Source organism: Salvelinus fontinalis, chromosome 42 (assembly GCF_029448725.1).
Source record: "Salvelinus fontinalis isolate EN_2023a chromosome 42, ASM2944872v1, whole genome shotgun sequence".
In the NCBI taxonomy this organism is placed as follows: Eukaryota; Metazoa; Chordata; class Actinopteri; order Salmoniformes; family Salmonidae; genus Salvelinus; species Salvelinus fontinalis.
In genome coordinates this window covers 19,878,873-19,886,814 of record NC_074706.1, presented here as the reverse complement: position 1 = coordinate 19,886,814, position 7,942 = coordinate 19,878,873, and positions in this window count along the sequence as shown.

Sequence of the window (7,942 nt, the reverse complement as noted above, 5' to 3'; positions counted from 1 at the left end):
GACGAATGTTGGTGAAATTTTATTTTATTTAACCTTCATTTAACTAGGCAAGGAATTAAAAAGGAATTAAAAATGTAATTAAATAAAAATATAGGACAAAACACACACCACAACAAGAGAGACAACACTGCATAAAGAGAGACCTAGGAGGACAAATTAGCATGGCAGCAACACATGACAACACAGCATGGTAGCGACACAACATGACAACAACATGGTAGCAGCACAACATGGTACAAACATTGTTGGACACAGACAACAGCAAAAAGGGCAAGAAGGTAGAGACAACAATACATCATGCAAAGCAGCCACAACTGTCAGTAAGAGTGTCCATGATTGAGTCTTTGAATGAAAAGGTTGAGATAAAACTGTCCAGTTTGAGTGTTTGTTGCAGCTCGTTCCAGTTGCTTACTGCAGCGAACTGAAAAGACAAACCAGGGATATGTGTGCTTTGGGGACCTTTAACAGAATGTGACTGGCAGAACAGGTGTTATATGTGGAGGATGAGGGCTGCAGTAGATATCTCAGATAAGGGGGAGTGAGGCCTAAGAGGGTTTTATAAATAACAACAACCAGTGGGTCTTGTGACGAGTATACAGAGATGACCAGTTTACAGTAGAGTATGGAGTGCAGTTATGTGTCCTATACGGAACATTGGTGGCAAATCAGATGGCCGAATGGTAAAAAACATCTAGCCGCTCAAGAGCACACTTACCTGCCGATCTATAAATTATGTCTCCGTAATCTAGCAATGGTCGGACGGTCATCTGAATCAGGATTAGTTTGGCAACTGGGGTGAAAGAGGAACGATTACGATAGAGTAAACCAAGTCGAGATGTAACCTTAGCCCGCAGCTTTGATATGTGCTGAGAGAAGGACAGTGTACCGTCTAGCCATACTCCCAAGTACTTGTATGAGGTGACTACCTCAAGCTCTAAACCCTGAGAGGTAGTAATCACACCAGTGGGGAGAGGGCATACTTACAAAACTACATGATCTTTGCTTTGGAGGTGTTCAGAACAAGGTTAAGGGCAGAGAAAACTTGTAGGACATTAGGAAATCTTAGTTGCAAAATGTTTAACACAAAATCCAGGGAGGGCCCAGCTGAGTATAAGACTGTATCATCTGCATATAAATAGATGAGAGCTTCCTACTGCCTGAGGTATGTTGTTGATATAAATTGAGAAGTGTGGGGCCTAGGATCAAGCCTTGGGGTACTCCCTTGGTGACAGGCAGTGGCTGAGACAGCAGATGTTTTGACTTTATACACTACACTCTTTGAGAGAGGTAGTTCGCAAACCAGGCCAAAGACCCCTCAGAGATACCAATACTCCTTAGCCGGCCCACAAGAATGGAATGGTCTACCATATCAAAAGTTTTGGCAAAGTCAATAAAAATAGCAGCACAATATTGCTTAGAATCAAGGGCAATGGTGACATCATTGAGGACCTTTAAGGTTGCAGTGACACCCATAACCTGAGCGGAAACCAGATTGCATACCAGAGAGAATACTATTGACATCAAGAAAGCCAGTCAGTTGATTATTGACAAGTTTTCCTACCCTTTTGATAAACAGGGCAAAATAAGGACTAACTGTGGCTGCCTTCCAAGCAATGGGAAGCTCATCAGAGAGGAGAGACAGGTTAAAAAGGTCAGAGATAGGCTTGGCGATTACAGTGCCAGCAACTTTAAAGAAGAAAGGGTCTAAAGTGTAGAGAATCAGTATATAATCTAAACCGCTGTGAAATATATTTCCCATAACCACAAATATTGTTTTTTCAAGTAAAATAAGAAAAAAATTAAACTTAAGAATGAGAAGCATAGAAATAGCGCACATAGAACTGATCTACCAAGTCTTAGACGTGTTTTCAATGATAATGGTGGATCTATAACTCATATTTCTATGTGCATTTGGTTGGGTCGGAGGTGGCTCCGGGCCGTTGACCGTCGCTGGACGCTCCGGGCCGTTGACCGTCGCTGGAAGCTCCGGACTGTACACACGCACTGGTGGACGAGTGCGGGAAGCCAGCACAGGACAAACCGGGCTGGGGAGGCGCACTGGAGGCCTGGTGCGTGGAGTCGGCACAGGTGGCACCGGACTGATGACACGCTCTTCAGGGCGAATGCCGTGCAAAATACACCTAGTCAACATATCTCTCCGGTCTACCTCCTCTAACAGCTCCATCAACTCACCGATGGTCTCTGACTCTCTCCGCAGCTCTACCGATAGCTCCTTGTGCCCCCCCAAAAAAACATCTTGGGGTTTCTGTGGCAGCGGACTGAAGACACGCTCTTCAGGGCGAGTGCGAGGAACCGGCACAAGACGTACCGAACTGGGGAGGCGTACTGGAGGCCTGGTGCGTGGAGCCGGCACAGGTGGCACCGGACTGAAGACACGCTCTTTAGCACGCCTGCGCTGTAGCATACTCCTTGCCAACACCTCTCTCCGGTATCCCTCCTCAAACTCCTCCATCGACTGCCAGACGGTCTCTGGCTCTCTCCTCTGGTCAGCCGACCGCCCCTTGTGCCCCCCCCCCCCCCCAAAAAAAATCTTGGAGTTTCTGTGGACGCGGATCCTGGCGTCGTCGCTGTCCTTCCAGATTCCTTGGCGACTCCCTCCATGGAAGGGTCTCGCATCCTCCCAGGATTTCCTCTCAGGTCCAACTCACTTTTTCCTCCATAGCACGCTGCTTGGTCCTTTTGTGGTGGGATATTCTGTCACGATCGTCGAAAGGAGCGGACCAAGGCGCAGTGTGCATATAGTTCCACATAATTTATTTCAAAGTAAACCTTAACAAAAACAACAAAGAATCAACTAATGTCCAGTACAGAGCGCACGAAGGCACTAACTGAAAACAATATCCCACAACACAGGTTGGAACAATGCACAACTTAAGTATGATCCCCAATTAGAGACAACGATAAACAGCTGCTTCTAATTGGGAACCATACAAATACCAACATCGAAATAGAAATGCTAGAAACCCCCCTAGTCACGCTCTGACCTATACACTGTAGAGAGTCCTCTGGGCACCAGCACAGAGGAAGGCTCCGGCCATGGAGCGGTACTGGACGCCGTGCCTGGACTAGGCACCGGCGCAGAGAAACGCTCCAGCCATGGCACCGGCGCAGGATGCTCCGAGCCGTAGACCGTCACTGGATGCTCCGAGCCGTGGACCGTCACTGGATGCTCCGGGCCGTGGACCGTCACTGGAAGCTCCGGGCCGTTGACCGTCCCTGGAGGCTCCGGGCCGTTAACCGTCCCTGGAGGCTCCGGGCCGTTGACCGTCCCTGGAGGCTCCGGGCCGTTGACCGTCGCTGGAGGTTCCGGGCCGTTGACCGTCGCTGGAGGTTCCGGGCCGTTGACCGTCGCTGGAGGCTCCGGGCCGTTGACCGTCCCTGGAGGCCCCGGGCCGTTGACCGTCCCTGGAGGCTCCGGGCCGTTGACCGTCGCTGGAGGCTCCGGAACGTTGACCGTCGCTGGAGGCTCCGGGCCGTTGACCGTCGCTGGAGGCTCCGGGCCGTTGACCGTCCCTGGAGGCTCCGGGCCGTTGACCGTCGTTGTTGTCTTGGTTTCCAGTGGTTTGCAGAAGAGGATGTCTTCCATAATTGACTCCCCATAAACGTAAAGAACATATACCAGGAGCTGTGCCAGGCCTGCCACGTCTGTTGACTCACTGGCTTGTATGCAAAGCAGTAATTGTTTTAAAACATCTCCTGCCATGTCACTGATGGGTTGTGAAACAGTGTTTGATGGAGGCATTGTCTGTATAGTTTTTTGGGCCTTTCCCCCAGCATTGTCCCAGCCATATCCACAGCAGCAGGAAGAATTAAGTCCTCCACAATAGTATGTGGCTTTTGCCTGTCCTAGCCACTCGGTAGCTCACCATATAAGACGCTTCTAGCCCCTTCTTATTAATGGTATCTGTTGCTTTTATACATATCATACTACTCAAAAGTCGTCTTAATTCTCGCTCCAAAAACTCCTGGGGCTTATTTTTCAAATTGACATGTTTTGTTTCTAAATGTCTGCGCAAGGTAAAGGTTTTATTGAGTTGTGAGATAGTATTTTTGCACAAATAACACACTGTGGCTGAGGAAAGGCCCCACTTCCAATATAAGTGAACCCCGATATAAATGTAGTTCTCATCATATTTGCGCCTCTTCGATGGTCCAACGTCCCTGTCTGTTGTTCAGTGCTTTCCTGGGTAAGGGGGCACAGGCTCTTCGGCTGCATCAGATTCACAACTGTCAGTGTCCATGCTAGCTGGGCTCACAACAAGAGAATAGAATAGAATAGAATTACTGATGCTAGCATTGGATGTGCTCGTGGAAGCAAAACAACTTGTGTCAGACAGGTGCAGGTGTAGTACTGCTGGTTGTAGCAGTATTACCAGTAGAGCTGGTATGTGTCACCATGAACGTGGGCCTTACTTTTTTTAACCATTAATCAATTTTCGAGCAAACGGAATAAGCAGCAGCTACGTTTGGCTACATACGGACAGTTAGTTTAGAGAGAGTAACGGTTAATGTGATTGGATGTTAATCATTTGACAAGGCTACCTGTATTTGACATTGTGTTGTTATTTTGCTGAACACTAGATGGTTTCATTTTATTTTCTGGCAGACGAGAAAAAAACTCACCCAAATGTATTGCCCCGTTGGAAAATCAACTGTTTCAAAATGTGAATCACATTTTAATTTGGCGTACCTATTGACGGCATTGCGCGTACAATTGAAGTCGGAAGTTTACATACACATAGGTTGGAGTCATTAAAACTCATTTTTCAACCACTCCACAAATTTCTTGTTAACAAACTATTGTTTTGGCAAGTCAGTTAGGTCATCTACTTTGTGCATGACACAAGTAATCTTTCCAACAATTGTTTACAGATTATTTCACTTATAATTCACTGTATCACAATTCTAGTGGGTCAGACGTTTACATACACTAAGTTGACTGTGCCTTTAAACAGCTTGGAAAATTCCAGAAAATTATGTCATGGCTTTAGAAGCTTCTGATAGGCTAATTGACATCATTTGAGTCAATTGGCGGTGTACCTGTGAATGTATTTCAAGGCCTACCTTCAAACTCAGTGCCTATTTGCTTGACATCATGGGAAAATCAAAAGAAATCAGCCAAGACCTAAAAAATAAATTGTAGACCTCCACAAGTCTGGTTCATCCTTGGGAGCAATTTCCAAATGCCTGAAGGTACCATGTTCATCTGTACAAACAATAGTATGCAAATATTAACACCATGGGACCAAGCAGCTGTCATACCGCTCAGGAAGGAGACACGTTCTGTCTCCTAGAGATGAACGTACTTTGGTGCGAAAAGTGCAAATCAATTCCAGAACAACAGCAAAGGACTTTGTGAAGAGGTTGGAGGAAACAGATACAAAAGTATCTATATCCACAGTAAAACGAGTTCTATATTGACATAACCTGAAAGGCTGCTCAGCAAGGAAGAAGCCACTGCTCCATACCGCCATTAAAAAGACAGACTACGGTTAACTGCACATGGGGATAAAAATCGTACTTTTGGGGGAATGTCCTCTGGTCTGGTGAAACAAAAATAGAACTGTTTGGCCATAATGACCATTGTTATGCTTGGAGGAAAAAGGGGGAGGCTTGCAACCCAAGAACACCATCCCAACCGTGAAGCACGGGGTGCTAGCATCATGTTGTGGGGGATCTTTGCTGCAGGAGGGTCTGGTGCACTTCACAAAATAGATGACATCATGAGAAAGGAATATTATGTGGATATATTGAAGCAACATCTCAAGACATCAGTCAGGAAGTTAAAGCTTGGTCGCAAATGGGTCTTCCAAATGGACAATGACCCCAAGCACACTTCCAAAGTTGTGGCAAAATGGCTTAAGGACAACAAAGTCAAGGTATTGGAGTGGCCATCACAAAGCCCTGACCTCAATCCTATAGAAAATGTGTGGGCAGAACTGAAAAAGCGTGTGCGAGCAAGGATGCCTACAAACCTGACTCAGTTACTCCAGCTCTGTCAGGAGGAATGGGCCAAAACTTATTGTGGAAGGCTGCCCGAAACGTTTGACCCAAGTTAAACAATTTAAAGGCAATGCTACCAAATACTAATTGAGTATGTAAACATCTGACCCACTGGGAATGTGATGAAAGAAATAAAAGCTGAAATAAATCCTTCTCTCTACTATTATTCTGACATTTCACATTCTTAAAATAAAGTGGTGATCCTAACTGACCTAAGACAGGGAATTCTTACTCGGATTAAATGTCAGGAATTGTGAAAAACTGAGTTCAAATACATTTGGCTAAGGTGTATATAAATTTCCAACTTAAACTGTACCTACCCCAGTTTGGGAATACCTGTATTAAGGTATGTATACTTTCTCTCAAGTATGACAATTTGGTACTTTTTCCACCACTGGGAGGCAGAGACTGTGGAGCATTTTCTGTTATATTGCAAGCGGTATGTTGAGGAAAGCAGGATATTTTTCTGTTAGCTGGCTGAGTTGGGTGTAACCACATTTTCGCTTGTAACTACACTACATGACCAAAAGTATGTGGACGCCTGCTCGTTGAACATCTCATTCCAAAATCATGGGCATTTACTTGGTTTTGGCCCCAACCTTTGCTGCCATAACAGCCTCCTCTCTTCTTGGAAGGCTATCCACTAGATGTTGTAACATTGCTGTGGGGACTTGCTTCCATTCAGCCACAAGAGCATTAGTGAGGTCGGGCACTGATGTTGGGTGATTAAGCCTGGCTCCCAGTCAGTTTTCCAATTCCTCACAAAGGTTTCAATATGGGGTTGAGGTCAGGGCTCTGTGCTGGCCAGTCAAGTTCTTCCACACCTATCTCGACAAACCATTTCTGTATGGACCTCGCTGTGTGCACAGGGGCATTGTCATGCTGAAACAGGAAAGGGCCCTCCCCAAACTGTTGCCACAAAGTTATAGTCACAGAATCGTCTAGAATGTAATTGTATGCTGTAGTGTTAAGATTTCCCTTCACTGGAACTAGCCTGAACAGTGAAAAACAGCCTCAGACAGCCCCTTTAGCGGCCATGTAGTCAGAAGTTGGATCAAAGATAACATTGAAAGATCCATATAACTGTTTTTTTTTAAATCTACAATTATATTAAAAACTACCCTCCCCCTTCTTTCAATTTCCGCCTGAAGACATACCCAAATCTAACTGCCTCTAGCTCAGGCCCAGGAGCAAGGATATGCATATTCTTGGTACCATTTGAAAGAAAAGACTCTGAAGTTTGTGTAAATGTGAATTGAATCTAGTAGAATATAACACAATAGATCTGGTTTAGATAATACAATGAAAAAACCATACGTTTTTTCTTTTTAATTATTGTATCATCATCTTTAAAATGAACAAGATAAAACAAACAATCAGATATGAAAATGTGGACAATTTCAGTGAATAACATAAGAGGGCAACAGTAGTTGTGCAAAGTTTCAGAATGATAACTTCCAAAATGAGTGTGCTACATGACATTTATCATGAAGTCACCCAGGTGTCCCACACAAGTAGCCCAAATGTACCCAAGTGGCCAAATTGGTGAAGGTATAGATTTTGAAACAAATAACTATATACAAAATACCAAAATGGTATTCTAACACACCCCCCCCCCCAAAAAAAATGGAGGGGAAAAAATGGGGGGGGGAAATGGGAAAGAAAATATTGAAAAAAATATATATACATTTACAAAATAACATAGGTAACTATTTACACACTTTCAATATTTGGAAGACCCTCAGTCCTCTATCAAATCAAATCAATTTATATAGCCCTCAAGAGTAAATATGAACAGTTTACCTCTAGATGGCCCGGGAGGTGTGGAGCCAGAGACAGCAGGGGTCCAGCTGGATGAACCAGCTTCAGAGGAGGATGGACACGTTGGCGGCAGACACACGCATCTCGACCCTGCTCC